The sequence below is a fragment of the Branchiostoma belcheri genome, unplaced genomic scaffold (assembly GCF_001625305.1).
Source record: "Branchiostoma belcheri isolate BF01 breed outbred unplaced genomic scaffold, Haploidv18h27 scaffold77, whole genome shotgun sequence".
Lineage (NCBI taxonomy): Eukaryota > Metazoa > Chordata > Leptocardii > Amphioxiformes > Branchiostomatidae > Branchiostoma > Branchiostoma belcheri.
Window position 1 is genome coordinate 1,145,037 of NW_017804431.1, and position 20,982 is coordinate 1,166,018.

The window sequence follows — 20,982 nt, forward strand, 5'->3', positions numbered from 1 at the left end:
CCACTTATTGGCTTTGCGATGCAAGTTACCTGGTAAAACTATGTTGCGGTTCCTTAGAACAATACAATGAAGGAGGCTTGACTTTGTTTTACTACGCAACATTAGCTTTAGCCAACAGTGTAAACTGAAGCTAATTTTTGCAAACCATTCTTCTTGCGGTCCGACATTCATTTTTTTTAAATATGTAAACTTAACCCACCAATCCTACACTTGAACTGAATGTATCTTGTCTAGCAGAACAATACAAAGACGGGGGCTTGACTTTTGTACAACAAAATTAGTGTGTAAACTGAAGCAGATTTGTGCAAACAATTCTTGCGGTCCGACATTCATTTTTTCTTATTTTTTTTTTTGTATCTAAACCTAACCCATCAATTCCTACACTTGAACTGAATGTCTTTTAGAGAATTTTGCTGAAAGCTGCAATTTCTGCACAGTTTCCGATTGACCAGAATGGATTCTGAAACTGACTGATGCTATTTATCAAGATTTTGTTGCCTTTTTTTTAATTTTTAGTCATATCGGCTTGAGCTATAGTGTCATTTTAGTGAAACAACTACACCAATATGCTGTTTCCTTGTAGCCCATATACGCGACCTTTCCATGTAGAAGATACAATCATCAATGTGCAACGGAAACACGCATTCCCTCCAAACGGCTTCAAGTTACCGCAAGGACCAGAATGTTATATCCCTTTCAGTGTTTTGTATTATTCGATATTCACTATACGACTGTTCTTGTTGACTCTTATTCTCATCTTGCAGAATTTGGTCCTATGACACATTGAAATACTTTTGGGCATAGCTATAAAGGGTGCGCTTCCTTCCCTCCAAACGGCTACAAGTTACCGCAAGGACCAGAATGTGATGACCCTTTCACTGTTGTTGTATTATTAGATATTCACTATATTTTTTATTTATTTGTTTGGCTGTATACATAAAAAAAACAATTTGTACAGCCACCAGTCAGGGCAGCCCAACTAGCCAGGCGACTTGCCCTGCTGACGAAACAAATATTTACACATATTACAACAGTACAATACATTAACGTATTCACTACATGCCCGCCGGTGCCTGCTGCATTGCCGGTGCGCCGCCACCTCCGTCTGTTAACAACTAACAGAAAAATTAACCAACGAATGAATGCTCCATTATCAGCAATATTTCTCTCTCTTCTCTTCTCATTATCAGCAATATTACATCCCCGAATATAACACTACACGCCAACAGTACGGTCCTGCACCATACGCGTACAAATGTGACATGAACATTAAAACTTACCAGCTCCTCCACTCCCGCTCCCGCTGCTTCCCGTCACCACTCGTGCACCTCCTACTGTCCCGCTCCCGCTGCTTCCCGTCACCACTCGTGCACCTCCTACTGAACAAAACCAAACGAAACAATTAATCAACGAATGAATGCTACATTATCACCAATATTATATCTCCCAATATAACACTTCACGCCAACAATACGGTCCTGCACCATACGCGTACAAATGTGACATGAACATTAAAACTTACGGGCGTTTCCGTTACTTCCTCATAATGGTACAAATATTCATAAATGATTAAAAATCTTAAACAGACAAATAATACTAAAAATATACAAAAATCAATAATAATTATAATAACTAATTATACAAAACAAACTGAACATTACGCAAGAAAATACGGCCTCGAACACGGCCGTCTGCCCTTGAGACCCCTCGTCTTCGCCGTCCACGCCGTCCTCGTCCTGAATGAATGAACGAACAATGGATGCATGAATGAATAAGCGAATGAATGCTCCATTATCACCAATATTATATCCCCGAATATAACGCACTACAAGCCAACAGTACGGTCCTGCACCATACGCGTACAAATGTGACATGAACATTAAAACTTACCAGCTCCGTTACTCCCGGTACCGCTGCTTGCTGAGTTGAGGACTCGTGCACCTCCCACTGAAGAAAACCAAACGAACAAAACAACCAACCAACGCATGAATGCTCCATTATTAGCAATATTACATTTATTTATTTATTTGAAATTGCAACATGGCAATACAATGTTGCCGCCAGGCAGCTGATAGCTTATATTGCGACACCATAATACAAATATACACATTAGACACATACATCATCATGTAATCACTTGTGCAATTCAGCCAAGCAATGCGTATTGGCTGCCAATCAATGTGAATAAACAGTTTAAGTTTAAATTTTAAGACAAACACACAATTGCGGGACCTAGCTTTCTCTGTCTAGTTTGCCGCAATATACAAGACAAACACGCATTTATTAATACATAAGTACATTGTCGATCAATTTACAATAAAAAAATTAGATATAAGAAATACTAGGGTAACTAGAATTAAATCGATAAACATTAGGGCTAAACATATCTGTTAAATTACATACCAGAATACAACACTACACGCCAACAGTACGGTTCACCATACCCTTATCAATTTTACACACGAAAATTAAAACTTGCGCCCGTTGTTCCTTCCGGTGCCGGGACCTGGTGCGGCAAGTTTTGAAAAAAAGGCCAACTACAGAATTTAGTTTTCCCTAATAGTTTAATCATAATATAACTTATATGTTAGATGTAAACCACCTGAATTTTGTAAAAATTGGTAAAATTTTTACGCGATGTCCGGACCCGTACTAACCTTGGGTCCTTGCCGAATGGGTCTGGCTGTTGTCTCACTCTTTGGAGAAAAGCTGTTAGTTCTTCCCGCTCCCTGCAGATAGGGGGGCTTACAGGCGGGCCGTTCCATTGGAAGCTGGGATCGTCTTCGTATCGCTGGGGGCGGTCTTCTGACTCGTGCCTTACATTTCACTCCGCCTTTCCGTAAGCCTTTCATCTCTGGAAGGAAACACTGTAAATATATTTTTTATTCGTCGTCGTAAATGTGACCAGTGCGACTGTTCTGCAGGACAATATTAGTACATGGATGGATTTAGATTAGAGCACTTTGTTTGCACTTTGGTGTCCGGACCCGTACAAACCTTGCTTGGGTCCTTGTCGAATGGGCCTGGCTGTTGTCTCTTGGGAGAATAGCTCTTAGTCCCTCCCTCTCCCTTTAGATAGGGGGGGGGGGGCGTACAGGCGGGCCGTTCGGATTTCCATTGGAAGCTGGGATCATCGTCGTATCGCTGGGGACGTCTTCTGACTCGTACCTTACATTTCGCTCCGCCTTTCCGTAAGCCTTTCATCTCTGAAAGGAAACGTAAATATACATAATTTTATTTGTTGTCGTCGCCCATCCTTTTGTACTCAGTTTCCCCCAGTGAATCTATATAAGCTGGTCTTTTTTTTTTTACAAACATTCTCTAGTCTTCCATTCTTCCTTGGCACAACCATCTGTTCTTGCTGTGGATTTGGTCCGACTTCTGTCCAGAAATAACTTCTTGTGCTTTAAGTGAAGTTTGCTCTTTTTGACAGGTTTAGTATCTCCTGATTGTACTGTTTTATGTTCTCATTCAGCACAGATCTTCGGATTGCCCCTCTTTCAAGCACCTGAGACAGCTACTTTAGCAAACAGTTCACATGTGCACGCTGGTTATTTTGAATCGAATGCTCCATTGTCAGCAATATTACATCCCCGAATACAACACTACACGCCAACAGTAGTACGGTTCACCATACCGTTAACAATTTTACTCATGAAAATTAAAACTTACGGGCGTACAGGCGGGCCGTTCCATGCAAATCTCGGGTCCTCATCAAATCTCTGTGGAGGCCTTCTGACTCGTGCCTTACATTTCACTCCGCCTTTCCGTAAGCCTTTCATGTCTGGAAGGAAACGTAAATATACATATTTTTTATTCGTCGTCGTCTATTCTCTGATATTATCCTTCTATCTTTTCCATTGCCTACCCCTCTCCCTGTAAGCTTTGCCTTCAAAAATATGCAGTTTAAATAGGAATTAATACATTTCTGCAACCTGCCCCTTGTTCCTTATGCTTCTCAGTTGTGTTACCTGGCTGGCTTCCGCTTCACCTGGGCACTTATTCGCATCACGGGTCTTTCTCATGCGCTCTCTGTGGAAAAAAACAGTGGATAATGTACATTCAACCCTAATATAACATAGATTTTAGACACAAACATTAGGATTTTGCAGCTGGTCAAATTTTTACACGATGGTCTGGCACATAAGAATCTTGGGTCTTGGTCAAACCTGTCTGAGTGGATGATGAACATTCAAACCTAGTACAAATTTTTACACAATCTGGCACATAAGAATCTTGGGGCTTGGTCAAACCAGTCTGGCTTGCGCTTGACTCTGGAACTTCTTCGCAGCATGGTGCCGTACCTCCTTCGCTCTCTCTGTAGAAAGAACACACTCTAAGTGGATAATGTAATATTTCACGAATTATGTTTCATATATTGTTTCAAAGGCAAACGGCTGGTTTACAGGATACTTTTATGGTTTATCAATGTACTTCTTCATCTGTAAGTGTAACGCTATATTTTCAAATTTTCAAGCAGGTACGTACTGGGGGATGGTTGAGAGTTGACGCGGGCTCAAACAAACCGCCCGTTTCTTGCACCTTGGCGGTGCAGGCTGGTGCTCTGCACCGCCAATGCGTCAGTTGTTTCACACCTGCAACAAAAATATAACATTTGTTAAATATCGGGACTTTCTCCACAATGTGAAAGCTTACATGGACGCTTTGATTTTGCTTTCAAACCGTCCTTGTCCTATGTCCAGTGCCTCTTGTAGATTATTTAATATTCTTCTTCTTATTATTATTAATATTAATGCTCTCTCCTTCTTTATTGCCGACATAAATTTAAAACCTAATATGCATATTCCTGGAAAGTAAACAAAGGTAATATCATGGTGGTTAAAATGGTCGTAAAGCCATCCTTTTGTACTCAGTTTCCCCAGTGAATCTATATAAGCCGGTCTTCTTTCTTTCTTTCTTTCTTTTACAAGTATTCCCTCCTCTTCCATTCTTCCTCGGCACAATTCTGTACTAGCTATGGATTTGATCCGATAAATAAAGGACTTCTGTCCATAGATAGCTTCTTGTGCTTGATGTAAGTGAAGTTTGCTCATTTTGACAGGTTTAGTATCTCCTAATTGTACTGTTTTATGTTCTCATTCAGCACAGTCACAGATCTTCGGTTTACCCCTCTTTCAAGCACCTGAGAGACAGCTACTTAAGCAAACAGTTCACATGTACACATAAGTAACAGGATGTGGTGTTGTGGTTTACTCTGTCGAACGCCTTAGAGAAGTCTGTGAGGGCTACAATGCCCATTGTACCACTCTGTTTATTTCATACCGTATAGAATCGTTCATTCAAAATTCTCGGCAACAACATGTTCAGTAACAAGATGCGGTGGTGTGGTCTACACTGTCAAAGGCCTTTCTAAAGTCGGTGAGGGCTACACTGCTCACTGAATCACGCTGGTTGTTCCATACAGTATATTGATCTAACCATGTGCAATGATACTTCTAGATTTTATTTTAAAAAATGACGTGAATTCGCTTATACAAAAGTAGTTAATTTCTGGTCGTTTTTCCCAACAGTGCACGCCTGTCAGTTCGTCTTTCTCGTAATGTACGAAGCCTGGAAGATGTCGCTCAAGGTGGGAAATGTATCTTATCAAATACAGGCTCTCCTGGCTCGCTGGTATTGGGTCGTCCCATCCCTGTTTTCAACGATTTATCAACAAGTTGCCACACCAGCTCCGTTATCCGAGTTTCTAAACCAAATCACTTGTACATGTCTGCCCTGTTATAGAACCTGACAGTCTAGTCTGCAACAGAAGCAACACACAGAAATGGCTGAGAGAAGCTGTGAGATTCCTGTGGACGTACTGCTAATTGTTGAACCCTAGAAATGTGACCAGTGTGACTGTTCTGCAGTACTCTATTAGTACAAGTATAATAATACACAGAAATGGCTGAGAGAAGCTGTGAGATTCCTGTGGACGTACTGCCAACAGTTGTACAAGTGTCAAACCCTATAAATGTGACCAGTGTGACTGTTCTGCAGGACAATACATGTGCGGTTTTAAGTTAGAGCACCTTGTTTGCCAGAAGCCCCATTGCTCAAAATAGTCGTTCGACAAATATTCTAGCTTTATTCTTCATTGTAGTTAAGATATACGTTCTCATCTAATCTGTCCCGTTTTTAGTTTCTCTTATTGTTTAACTTAGTGTCATGCTGGTCCATTCTCTTTTTTATCCTCACAACTTTTCCATTGCCTACCACTCTCCTTGTATTTTCCGCCTTGCCGCCAATCCCCCCCCCCCAACTACCAAACCCTTGTAAAAATAATTAACTTTGTGGCGGCTATGGCGTGGTCTTGCGGGTTGTCCTCTCCACATGAAGCGTTGGTCTTGGTGAGAACAGCACATACAGGAGATACACATCAGTTGTAAGTAGAATTTCATAAATCTAGTAACAGACATGCGGTGGTGTGTTCAACGCGATCAAAAGCTTTTCTAAAGTCTGTTAGGACTACACTGCTCACCATCTCTCATCTATCCCTTACATAGTCTAATTATTTTGACGGTTGGAACATCGCAGATAATCCGACATCCAATTTTCTCCACTCTTCTCCGTTTTTAGTTTCTCTTATTGTTACTTAGTGTCCTGTTGGTCCATTCTCTGATATTATCCTCCCATATTTTCCATTGCCTACCCCTCTTCCTGTAAGTATTTTCAGCCTTGCCTACAAAAATATGGAAACAATTTAAATAGTAAACAATCTACTAGGTACACTGTACTTGATCTTTCAAGTTGTCTCAATGCAGAAGCTACTATTATTATTATTATTTTAGTATATCAAATAAGCTGTTCAACAATGAAATATGATACCGTATGTGCTAGCTGTGAAACTGGGTTTCCGCTCTTGGGCACCTTGTTCTGGTGAAAGCTCCTTCAGTCAGCCAGACTGCCGGTGGCTGTAGATACCTCTATCATTAGCTTTCTTGGTGCAAGGCTCCGGAGGTTAAGGGTACGGACTCTGTCTTCCATCTGGTCATGCCCAGATATCCCTTTCTTGGTGTTTTTTTTAAGCTTTTATAGTGGTGCAATCCTGTCGCCCTACCTCCTAGTGGGCCAAGTTTGAAGGACCGTTTCTTGTAGCCTGCAGAGAGGTTAACAAATATGTCTGTCTAGCCTCTCTAACCCCCACCACAATACATGTACCATTAAGCGTTGGAGTAGTCTAACTTTATAATAATGAATGGTTTATTTAGTTCGAAACCCATGCCACAAAGTCTGCAGCCAAAAAGGCTGAATTGCGTTACGACATTTACAATTCAATAATTAAAAACATATTTACATAAACAGGCATTACAATTCAAATATATACATGCTTAAAACGTATTTACATATACGTACATTACATACAGATCTTCTCGTGTACTGCTCAGGAGGTTACCAAATGTGTCGGTCTAGCCTCTCTAAATCCCAGGAATGCCAACTATTACCCCAGCTAAACTGCGGACAATGAGACCTGACATGTCTGAATACCCGAGTTGTTAATACTTCCTACACGGCTTTATGCTGTAGAGCTATGAACACATCCCCACATATCCCGCCTTATCCTGCGTATATTCGCTGGTATGCAGCAACGACTCATGAATACACTCTAGGCTCTATGCACACATGTTTGCTAAAAGACATATTAGGCCGCAACAATGTAACCTGTTGGTTCTCAAATATATAGAAGTTTATTGTAAGTTCGTAAGGGGGCTAATTGCAAATTACAAACATTAAAGAACAATCAAACAGAGTATAAAATAACTAAAATCTACATGATAAAAGGTAGTTGTCTAAAGCTATGTCTAAGGGGTTTGATTTCTCTTTTTTAGACCATGGAAGACGTACATACAAGCAAGATGCAGAACTAAAAGATCTATATGGAGGCGTCGAAGGGAAAGGCTGTGTCGAAAGGTTTCAAGATAGATTTTCAAGCCTTTTTTTCGACTCGCGCCATCCTTTATATCGATAAATGAAGTTAAAATGCTATATTTACTCACCAGCATGGGCAGCTACACCTGGTTCACGAACAGCACAAAGCAGTGGCACGGGCAGCATGGGCAAGAGGACTTGGGTAACAAACAGCACGAATCTTCTCAGGGCCAGCAGCTCAACACAATGCCTCTCTCTCGGCTCTCTCTGTCATGTGGGACTCTCTGGTCTCACCTTTGCTCACTTCGAATCTCCTGTAAACATCAGACAAATATCTATTAATTAGTGAGTGCTTGCTTCTGTGTAAGTTCTTTTTCATTGTGACCCAGTTGTTGCTGCCCATACCGGTGCAAACATGAGGAATCGCCTCAGTGCCTAGCGCCTGCAGCTCCAGATCCTGCCTCTCCCGGCTCTTTGTCAACTTCTGTTTCTCTCGGTTCTCAGCTCTCAACCTCTGCTCTCTCCAATCTCCTGTATCAGACAAATATCTATTAGTGAGTGCTTGCTTCTGCATGGCACGGGCAGCATGGGCAAAAGAACTTGTGTGATGAACAGCACAAAGTGGCGTTACGGGACAGCATTGTCACAAAAAGGACAAATCTGCGGAGGGCCAGCAACTCAACATCTCTCGCTCCCTGAAACCAACATATACAACAAGTACTTTCCAGATATATCACTTTAAAACTTAATCAAATGCAGTGTACGGCGCTATGAATAAGTCCTGTTGTCTCTTGTAGGTTGTTGCCAGTTCTTTGTTGTCGTGTCAAAGTTGCACTCGTGTGCCAAACGTTTGCTCATTCCGTGACTTATCCCTGGCCAAGTGCTGAGTCCACAGACTTGAGGGGATTATAGGAGTTAGGTCTGACTACTGTTCCTTGACTGCGTTTAAGGCACAGGAATGCGGTTGCTTAACCGCCTTCCCCTCTGCTTCTACCGCCTTTTAAAGCCAGTCTAATGTAGTGTGGTGGTTTTCTTTTCTAGAATATAGACCTGAGACAAGGTCCAAGCGGAAGTCAGGAAGTCCATAACATGTGAAACTGTAGATACCTTTTTTTCATAAACTGTCTAATGTAACATACAAAAACACAACAGACAAACGATAAGCGTTATTTTTTTTGCTGAATCCGTTTCTGTATAGCAGGTATAACCGCCCTTCGGCATAACACACCAGCTTCCTTGTGGAGTACTGATACTACTAGACTTGATAAGAAAGTTAAGGCACAAGAATGTGCGTGCTTTTACCGCCTTTTCCTTCTGCTTCTACCGCCTTTTAAAGCCAGTCCAATGTAGTGTGGTGGTTCTTTGAAATGGAGTACCAACATCACAACATGAGACACGGACCCAAGGGAAAGTCTGTACCTTTGTACACAGTTTCAGGCAGTGAATCCATGTATTATTTTATTCATTCTTTGCTTCAGGCCAAAGGCCCATATAAAAACAGACAACAGAAGTACATATACACAAATTACATACAGATGTATGTTATAGGCTTCTTTTTTGTCTTCATTTTAATTACCAGGACATGTACATGAACTCAACACACACACAAATACTATATAAAGCGTTATTGTTTTTTGGCTGAATCCGTTTCTGTATAGCAGGTATAACCGCCCTTCGGCATAACACACCAGCTTCCTTTTGGAGTACTGATACAACTAGACTTGCTACGATAAAGAAGTTAAGGCACAGGAATGTGGTTGCTTTTACCGCCTTCCCCCTACTTCTGCCGACTTTTAACCCCGGTCCAATGTAGTGTGGTGGTTCTTTGAACTGGAGTATTACCATGAAACACAATATGACAAATCTGTACCTTTGAAATGAAGCCCACAGTTTGTAAAATCCTATATTTACTCACCAGCATGGGCAGCAAAACTTGTGTGATAAAGAGAACGAACTGTCGGAGGGCCTGAAGCTCCTGTGCCTGTAAGCATCAGACAAATACATGTATCTATTAATGAGTGCTTGCTTCTGTATATATGAGTTCTATTTTCATTGCTTTTTGTGTAGAGATGCGTGACCTCTAGACTGGGGTTTTGGAGCTTTTTATTTTATTTATTACAACACATACACATGTACATGGAAGGCATGGTGAAACGGGTGGACCTAAGTACACCTTTTCAAGGTTCACCAACAAATTAAATTGGTGTGGCCTAAATGATATAATTATCTGCACGCTTCTCTCTATGTAGTTTGAAATGAATGGCAACAATTGGTGTGGCCCAAATGCTATATTTACTCACCATCATGGGCAGCAAAACCTGGGTGACGAAGATCACGAAGCGTCTCAACGCCAGCAGCTCCTGTGCCTGTAAGCATCAGACAAATATCTATTAATGAGTGCTTGCTTCTGTATATACGAGTTCTATTTTCAATGCTTTTTTTGTGTAGAGATGTGTGACTTCTAGACTGTTTGGGGTTGTGGAGCTTTTTTAATTTATTTATTACAATTCTCCACATACACATGTACATGGAAAAGAAGGCACAGAGAAGGAAGAATGTTGAGCTAGCAGCACAAGATGGACTGTAAAACGTCACGAGACGTAGATTTGCTAGTGAACTACTTACTTGTACTTGAGTAGGTCTCCTCATCACTGTGAGTGGCCTGCGTCAAAGTCGTCCCTCCGTTAAAGTGCCTATGAAATTTCATAATTTTCTTCGGTGCTTTTCCATCTTTCCTTTACTTGTAGCGTTAAGACACTGAACCAGGGTAGTACCTTCGGGTGGCCTAATGCCGACCACTTCCAGGTCCTTGCCCTGTGCTATCCCGGTGAAGCGTGTAGGGGAGTGTATGTATCAGCCTCGGCTTTGTACAGTAGAGTTACGGGACTTAGGGAGCTAAGTCCGCGGAATGCGGCCGCTTTATTTGTCCAAGCTGGGCAGAACAAGCTCAAAAACAAAGGGTGTGTCTTGTATCTTGAACGAGGATTTTATTTGCACAAGTTTTCCTTTCAAAGCTACGAACTAGTATGATGTTAGGTTTATATTTGTATGTTCAATTGCGAAAGCCAAACTTGTCACACAATGTAAATAAAACACTAAGTCCTGTGGCCATACTGTTACGCTGTGTGTCAAAGATTCAGTATTACATTCAAGGACTCTGTGCAGAGTTTTTTTTTTAAGTTCTTTCTTTTTATTCATTTCAAGTACGGCAGACAAAGGGTGTGTCTTGTATCTTGACCGAGGATTTTATTATGCACAAGTTTGGCTTTCAAAGCTATGGATCACACAAATGTGGCCAAATGTTAGTGCTCCATTTGCACCATGTGTCAATTTTGGATTTTAAATCTATAACACATGTAACAGTATTGCCAAGTCAGTCACATTTACATGTAGATAAGCCATAGATTTTTCATTTAGACATTACAACCAGGGTAGGGCACTCATGTGGGTACAACATTTAAAAACAATGATAATAGAGGGGCGTATATTGAGGTGCTGCTCTGACATCTTGTGGTAGTGAGTTACAGACAAGCGAACCAGTGTATGCTAGAGACCGACTGTAAACCTTCTCAATGGCGTTGGTGCCACTGGAAGATCGGAAACACTTTCTTCTTCTGAATGATGGACAGATGGCCAGAGGACGATTTCTCTGTATTCGCCGGATGGGACGTTTCAGGAGGTTGGACCGGTTTGTTATCTGTGAGAAAAAAACAGGTTTTACAGGGGCATTCAACGTGGTGGCAATGGCAACTGCTGCAGTAACGGGATTCTGGGCAGTTTTGTTTTAAAGTTCTTTCTTTTTATTCATTTCAAGATAGAAAAACAAAATCATGGCACAACAAAATTCGTGACGCACATGCATGACAACAAAACTTGAAACCAGTAGACAACAAGGACAATAGAAATAATGAGAAATTAATGAGAACTCCCCAGGTCCCCAGGGAATAAATAAAACAATGGCTAAAAGAAAATTAAATCGGTATAACATGTAGTTTCCTATTTTTCCACTCGCCTATTCTGGGCTGAGCTGGGAGTGGGTAAATTGTGGTGTGGGCGTCTTGGGGGTGGGGCTGGGTGCGTACCGCCGCAGGCACGTTTGCGTTGGGACGTGGCCTGTTGCGTCAACGCGGCGGCAATGGTGGCAGCAGCATTGGGAGCAGTTACATTGTTGTCTGTGAGAAAAACAAATGAATGAGATACGTTAGCTGTCGGTAGAATCTCATGAAAATTATGATACAGTAATGACACTCGTGCACACGAAAACGTTGAAAAATAAACCTACTAGTTTCGGCGGCGGCGCTTGCGTGCTGGTGGATGCCATGCAAATCTTGGATCTTCATCTGTGTGAAAAACACATACAGGAGACAGGTTAGCTGTCAGTAGAATGTCACAAAACTGTGCAACAGGCATGACCCCTCTACATACAGACAAATAGAAATAGTATTGTGAAAAAAGACCTACCAAGTTCCTCTTGCGGTGGCGTGGATAGGGTCCTCTCCACATGAACCGTGGGTCCTGATATGTGTGAAAAACACATGCAGGAAATACATAAGTTGTATGTAGAATTTCATTACACTCTAACAGGATGCGGTTGTGTGGTTTACACGATCAAATGCCTTTCTGAAGTCAGTAAGGACTACACTGCTCACTGTACCACGCTGGTTAATTCGTAGAGTCTTTCACTATTTCTTATTATTCATTACAGTAGAGTCTTTAATTATTCTGTGCCCAAATTCTCTGCAATATAACAAACACAAAACACTCAGAACATACAATTTTTTTAGCCTTCAAGTTTTACCTATTATTTACTAGTGGCTACAAAATACAATGAAGTGCTCATGTAGTCTGCTTCTCCACGTCTTGGCCGCCTGGAAGCTAACTTTCACCCTGGTTTGAGACAAATGACACAGTCAAGGACAACTCATTGCCATTTTACATATGAAACCTTTGCTCGAGTACTAAAAAGCGAGATTCTGCGTACACATATGTACTTGTAATGTGCACCTCACCCTTTCTTCTCCCCGACTTTTTTAGTCGGTACTCCGAGGAACAGTACTGACAGCTTCTTCTTGCGGTAGAACACACGGTTCACCTGCAATTTCTCTTGCTCACTTTCACGCGTTTGTACAGAACACACCCAGTTCGACGCTCCAGTTCCAACAACCACAATCCGTAAATTTTCTTCAACCTTAATTCCACACTACCATATCCTTTCTCTGAAAACCTTGCTGTGTCCGGTGCACAGCCAGTGACATACGCGTATAGTCTCTGGGCACGAATAGTTTGTTGGAGGTTGTCTGGTGTTCATGATATTAAGGCAGTAAGCTACCCCGTTCAATCTATATGTCTACTTGTTAATCCCAACTGTACACTGAAATTGTCAAGCCAAGTACACTGAAATTACTTTTAAAAAACACTGTCGAGAATTGGCTGTGGGACTCAAATATACAATGCTTCTGATGACAGATATGAGAAACATGCAAAGGCAGGGTCAAGAAAACCATGGTATAAGAAAAACGCAATGCTATGCAGGGCGACATCCCTACATTTCCGTCCGATCTACACACTTATCCTACCATACCCGTCTCTATCCATACCCGTCTCTATCCAGACGACCGTACCGCAAACGACATCCCCTATTACTTTCACACAACTTTTAAGTCCGAATTGAATCAATAAATGATGAGGGTACATCTGATCTGACCAAACTTTATTTTTTTGGCTTCTTGTTGTACTTTTATTTTGACTCGCAAACTTTTCTGTACAAATGTGGAACAAAGGAAAATTAAACTTTTCAGTCCGTCTCTTTGTCAGCCTTTTCCCTTCCAGACTTCTCTATCTCTCTTCAGTTGAACGTCTTTTTTCCCTCGAAAGCTTGCATCAAGTGCAAGCTAGTCTTAGGCATTTCAGTTAATCATGCTATTGTCCTTAACATATTGTTATTGATATTAAAGCTCTCTATATGTATAAAACCAGACAGTTTAAGTTTGTCACGATTAAGGGCTTTATAGGTAATGTTAAATACCATCACAAATTAGAATATGTGATAGCACAAAACTGGGGGAAAATGGATAAACATATGTTGAAATGGGGTCCACTGTATGGTTAATTGTTAGACTGATGTATTGTTTGCAAAATGTCTTTGGGTATTTATTTTTCTTGTATGTAAACATGTCATTTGCCTTTATTCTTTGTTCCTTTTGAAAATTCAATAAAGATTATTTGGAAAAAAAGTGCAAATATAGTGTAGTATAAGTTCACCTGTAGTGGCTTTAGGGTCAGTCTTAATTGAGGTGGGTTCAACCATTTCTACATCAGCATCTTCCTCCATAGCATGAGTCACAGCTGGCAGGTTACCCATCACAGAGGGTTGGGCACCTGAAGAAAAAACGTTTTGATACAACAACTGTTTTTCCACTGTTTTATCAAAAATGGTTAATATAATGGTAATGTGGCTTGCATGTTTGCCAAGCAAGATTTTTTTTACTGCTGGATGCCCTTCCTAACGCCAACTCAAACCCTAGTAGGGCCCATGGTCCCTCTAACTGAGGGGGGGGGGGTACGTGTTAAGTGCCTTTCCCAAGGGCACAACGTCTGGGTGCATGTCCGGACATGCACCCAGTAATAATTCGTGATTCAGAAAGGGTGATTAATCAGTAAAGTTCGATTCTTACCTGCTTGATGTGGCCACCACTCTGGAGAAATGTGGGTGCATCTGGTTGAATGGCGGTCGCACGATCTTGAACGTTCCGTCGATATACCATGGTGCATGGCGATGCCACGATGTTCAGTTTGGTCTGCTATGTTAGTGTCACACAGTAGATAGCCCTGCGGGATGTTGTCCATATCTAGTTCGAAACTCATTCACAGCCATGGTTAAGCCCTTAAACAGTTATAGGTTTGCCTTAGATAGAGCCTCCATCAGGACCTCTATGGTGGCTCTCCGTTATGCTTTAGCCATTCCTCCAACAGGTCCATACAGCGAGACTTGTCATCCCGGTTTCTCCCTGCAATGTCAAAATTATACTAGCCTGTGGTTTGTTGTTGTTTGAACTTTTTACACGTGATACCTTTCTTAGACATCCAGTCATGGACTTCAAAACATGTATGAGTAGTCAAACAGTACCTCTGTCCCTCTCTCTCCACATCAATTCTTGGAGATTTTTAAAAAAATTTCTTCATTAAAATGAAAACACATCATTGAACATGGCGGCAAATGCCTTCCCGTTTCCGTTATACCTAGCCTTTCCATTACATGTATTCCAGATTACATATCTTGCAATGTTGAAGATAATTTTTTTTTTTTTTTTTTTTTACTGTGTAAGACATCTTTGATAATTCTTGGCGACATGACTGCGTGTCTTTACTATAACATCTATGAATCCTACGAAGTACCTACACATCCAATCTTGGAGATATAATCTTCACCATAACATTCGTGCATCCTACGGAGCTTGGCCTTTTTACGACTCCAATACGCTTCGATGTGTTGGGTACCGGTGTGCGCACCTGTGATAGGATCGACAATTTTCTGTGTATTCAATGATATTAATAATAATCATACTACCAAGTTTTGTTGTTGTTGGGGGCATGGAGATTTTTATTTTATTTTAATCTCCAAGTAGTTCTTTATGTTTTTAGATTGTAAGTGATGTATGTATCCACTGTAATAAACATCATTACATCAGTTGTCCAAATCCTGGTTCAACAAATATTTTACCTCATCCCTAAATAAGTGGGCTGGTGATTTACCGTTCACATCTTTCTTTCCCTCACACCATGTCCTCCAGACTACATACTTTGCTATGCTCATTGTAGTATTTATGTTTCTAACAGTTTTAGGCATGTTAGATAGTATGTTTTGTATCCTAGTATCATGATATAACGGATTTTAACATAGGATTTGCATATAAAATCTTCATCTAATTTCCAAAAAAACATTCAACCTACTACATGAAATAAACATGGAGGCATAGAGATGGGTTTTTTGTTTCTATTAAGAGGGTTTCTAACCCCTGCGCGGCTATCCCAATCCTTTTAGATAGGGTGCACAAAACGATGAAGAATACCAAACGATTGTATACGACCAATCTGATGTACACGGCTATCCCAATCTAGTACCCCCCGCACCGGTCCTGCACTCTTGGTCTGCACGTACCTCGTGGTTCTGTCTTATACAGCTCCACCAGCTCATGAGCTCATTCCTATACACCACCTGTCCAGTTCACCTGCGTTTGGTCAATCTATTTGCCCTCCCTCACATTCCACATCAGTAGCTCCTGAATTTTATTTTATTTATTATTTATAAGATCCGCATTTCTTCACTAATCAGATCTAAAACTTTCTTCGTGCACTGCTCTCCCTCACTTTCCTCAACACCGTGAAAAAGCAAATTCCAGCGACGCCCGTACTGTTCCAGCTCTGTTAAGTCTCGGTCCAGGTTTTCTTGTTCTTTCTCCTGAATTCCCATTCTACCGGTCCTCCACACTTCCTTGTGTGAATTCGAGTGACTTGCTGATTTCTGCATTCTCACTGTGAGACTTAACCCGTCACTGTGTCAAGACCGGACTCTACTCTTCCTGGAATCCAGGGTAAAGCAAATAGTCTGTCCCAGACTCCTTCCTAATCCTTCTCCAGAATTTTCACGTATTCCTCTCCACCAGTCGACACCATTTTTTCCCCAGAACATACAGCGTGACTAAAACATTGAGGCAGGGGAAAACAGGGGGGTAATTCGAACAACACCAACTACACATACTTGGAACCTCAGACGAAAGGAAATAATTTGCTTCTCCCATTAACATTACAAATAACAATAACATATTAAGCAATTTTGGGTTTTGAAGGGCGATTGAGAGCCCGAACTACAGACGACATCAAGCGTCTCACTGGGTTTCGGCGTTTTGTTTGGCGAGGATTCGTTAGCTACTGGCGTCAAGGGAGGGGGCGAGGGTTCCACCTCGAGCGATCCCCCCCCCCCCCGGACCCGACCTATCCGAAAGAGGGCACTGGCCAGTCAGCCCCCCGTCCTGAGAACAATCGGTAATCACCTGGCATACGTTGGGGTAGATGTGGTCTGTCTCACTATCACTAAACGGAACAGAGTCTGGTATAGAAAGGAAATTGTTCATATATTGTGGTCGACGACGGATAGGTCGTTGCGGTAGAGATGTGCCGGGAACGGTCGGACTGGTCTTGGTGGTCTCACACCAACTCGCTGCCGCCGCCACCACAATCATCATCGTGTCCCTGATTTTCCGCCATCCTAGAATCAGTGCACACAAAAACAAATCCGTGCGGCCCTGAAAACGGCCGGGGGGTTACTGAACGAGAATGAGAAAATCGTACGTGCGGCCCTGAAAACGGCCGGGGGGTTACTGAACGAGAATGAGAAAATCGTACGGGGCGTACGTGCGGCCCTGAAAAGGGCCGGGGGGTTACTGGACGTACTGAACGAGAGTGTTGATTGTGAATATGCCCAAGGACGAGGATGTCCTGGCAGTGCCCTGGTGGAGCGATCTCTGTGCGTCCTGATCCCTAGATGGAACAAACAATAATTTCATGTAACGTGTTGACAACAAAATCCACTTTCTTACCACAATAGAATATAGAAGGAATCAAGGATATGCACGTCTTGTGATAATGATATCAATGAGTTTAATTCAAAGCTCTATAGGGCTGAATTACATTGTGTACATGAGCAATCAGTATACAATATTGTGGAGACTTTCGCAGGATGATTAATGTAAATCAGGAAGAGTAGAGGGCCTAAAACTGATCCCTGTGGTACTCCACATAGAGCCCCCACCCCCCACCCTGTGTTTTATTTATTTTTTGGTTTAAATTAGCTACTCTCGTCTTGTTTCTTTGCTCCTGCAATCCACCCTCCCTTCTTGTACCATGCAGCCTCTTCAAGGGAGCTCCGTGCATCCACTACGTCCCCTTCCCTCGGCTTTGTCTATTTTATACTGCTTGCTCATGTAATTCAGCCCTGGTAGTAACTAGACTCAAATTTTATGCTACGTGAGGACAGGAAAAATAAAGTATTGAGGAGTAGGCTTCCGCTAGATCATTGATATAAATCAGGAAGAGTAGAGGGCCCAAAATTGATCCCTGCGGTACTCCACATTGATCCTCCCCTGACGCTGTATTTTATTTCTTTATTTTTTTAATTAGTTTTTTTTATTTATTTTAGTTTAAATTTTTTATTTATTATAGTTTAAATAAGTTACTCTTCTTGATCTCCGTGGGCCGTAGCCCGGTATCCCCTTCCCTCGGCTTTGTCTATTTTCCCTGTCGTAGAAAGAAGATTGTGAGTCTGGTTACTTCCAGGGTTAAATGATCCATGAATGCCTGCTTAGTTCGCTATAATATATTACAATTTGACTTGTTTCACCAACCTCCACGCTCACGTAATGGGATCCCTGAACATGTCCCAACAGCAAGACGTCTGATTCCTCGGAACCACCATAGGGTAGAATGTCAACTTGAATGCCCGTTGTGGTGCCTGGATGGAACAAATAATGATTTATTATTGTTTATCAGTATATTTAATAATATACTGGCTATACAGAATACAGAACTGTTCACCAACCTCCAGACTCACAAAGTGTTGATTTTTTTAACTATCTTTATTCAGATTCAAGATACATAACAATAACGTTGGAAACGAGACAAACTGATACATGAACATGAAACGAATGGTACAGTAACAAATGTGCACAAAAAACCGCTAAACTCATACTATAGTCATAGCTAAATTATCTACTCAAATGCAGAGTACAATTTCCCCCACTTATCCATGTGTTTTGATACTTCCCCTCTTCTTGCAATATTCATCTCCAAATCATGAAGATATTTGACAAAAGATACAAAGTTCGACAAGTTTAACATTCCCTGGCTTGTGAATATGCCCAAGGACCAGGATGTCCGTGGCTCCTCCTGGCGGAGAAATCTCCGTGTGTCCTAATCCCCGGATGGAACAAACAATAATAATTGTGACGTGTTGACAACAAAAGCCAATTTTTTGCCACAAAGAATATAGCAGGAAGGACATGCAACGCTGTCTCTGTTGCATTATTTTGCCCTAGGAGATTTGTACACACAATATAAGACCATGTTGACAACAAAAGCCAATTTTTACTATATTTAATAATATACTGGCTATACATACAGAATTGTTTACCAACCTCCACACTCACAAAGTGTTTGTTGTGCATGTGCCCAAGGAGCACGATGTCTGTGGCTCCTCCAGGTGGGCAAATAACTGTTCGTCTTGATCCCTGGATGGAACAAACAATAATTTCATGTAACGTGTTGACAACAAAAGCCAATTTTTACCACAATAGAATATAGAAGGAAGGACATGCAACGCTGTCTCTGTTGCATAATTTTGCCCTGGGAGGTCTTATAATAACTATAATGAGTTTTATTCAAAGAACATTTGGCTGCCCTTGCATGTACAATCCACCCTCGTATCACCTTGTACCATGCAACCTCAACAAGATAGGTCCGTGCTCCCTAACACGGTATCCCCTTCCCTCGGCTTTGTCTGTGAGGATGTAACACATTCCAACCTTTCAGTAATGCTAGTAAGACTGTGTTTCGGCCGCGGAAGGGCCTTTGTTTTCCTGTTTGTGTGTGAATTCCTGGGCTAAGTGATCCATGAATGTCTGTTAAGATGTGGTACACGCACAAAGTAACGAAAGCAAACTGAGGGGTTTGGGGTTAAGCCCGAAATATTCTAATGAGGGGTATCGGTTAGAGTCTGTATATTTCATGTGCTTTTGGAAGGTGCCCGAGACCAAATATATATACAAAGTCCGCCAATACGTTTTTGTAAGCACAGTCATTATAGCATTATATATTTTACGTGTTACAACTGAACTACTGATACCATGTCAGTAAAATGACATTTTGCAGTGACTAAGAGAGAGGATTTGGGGCTATCAGTTTAGTCTAATGCTGAGTTTTTGGAATATGTCAGAAACCAAATACATACACAGCTATATAGTCTGCCAATACGTTTCTACAAGTCATTATAGCATTATATGATTAAGGCGTTACAGCTAAACTACTGATACCATGTCAGTAAAATAAGGTTAGTATATTTTTCAATGACTAAGAATTGATGAAACAGTGTTTGAGTTGTCAAATGATAGTAGATGCAGCAAATCTCTACCAGTTCTAAATCTGTGTAGCTTGTATAAAATTAACCGCCCTTCAGCATAACACACCAGCTTCTGTATCAGCAATATGTTAAATTTCCATGCTATGGGCATACCAGTGTCATAGCTCACATCTGAATAAATTTTTGAATGCTGTTGTTCCTAACGTGTGTAATCCGTCCGTAGATGACACAGAATCATAGTATGCCCTCCACATAGCTATGTTGGAAGCACCGCTGTAGCCGTCGATGTTGCCGGGTAGATTTGGCTTGGAGCCGCGCTATATCTGTATAGCCGGTATAACCGCCATTTGCCGTCACACACCAGCTTCGGTATCAGAAAAATGTTAAATCTCCATGCTATGTCAATGTCAGAATTTTTCAGCGTTTATATAAAACAGCAAACGATAATGTGTCTTTTCCTCTCCTCTCCTCTTTGTCCGCTGGGAATCCTAATAAAAACAGGAAGAAACGAAATAACATGATGTCATGAAGAAGTTTAAAAAATAATTTAAAAAATGCCCATTTTAAGTTCCATTTTGAGATTGACTTTTTTCTATGTACGGTTAAAGCCTATCCACTACTTTACACAACACGTAAATTAAGTTGATGGACTTGTACATTTTTTCCCTTCCGAATTTCTGTGGAAAAACCGACTGGTATAGACGAATGTTTCTCCACATAATATCCCCTTACAGCTTGTCAATATTAACTTTCGCTATAATCCTGACTGGTGCATTTAGCAGCTCGGAATTCTTCCTCATGTTTTATTGATACTCCAACTTTCTGATCCGCATTTTTCAGTGACGCTGTGCACGTGCCTCGCATTTCACTCCACCTTTCTGTAAGCCTTTTGTCTTTTGAGGGAACATTGCAAATACACAAATCTTTACAGCACGCATATTATTTTTATTTCAGTTTCTTTAGCCAGGGTAGCCCACTCAGTG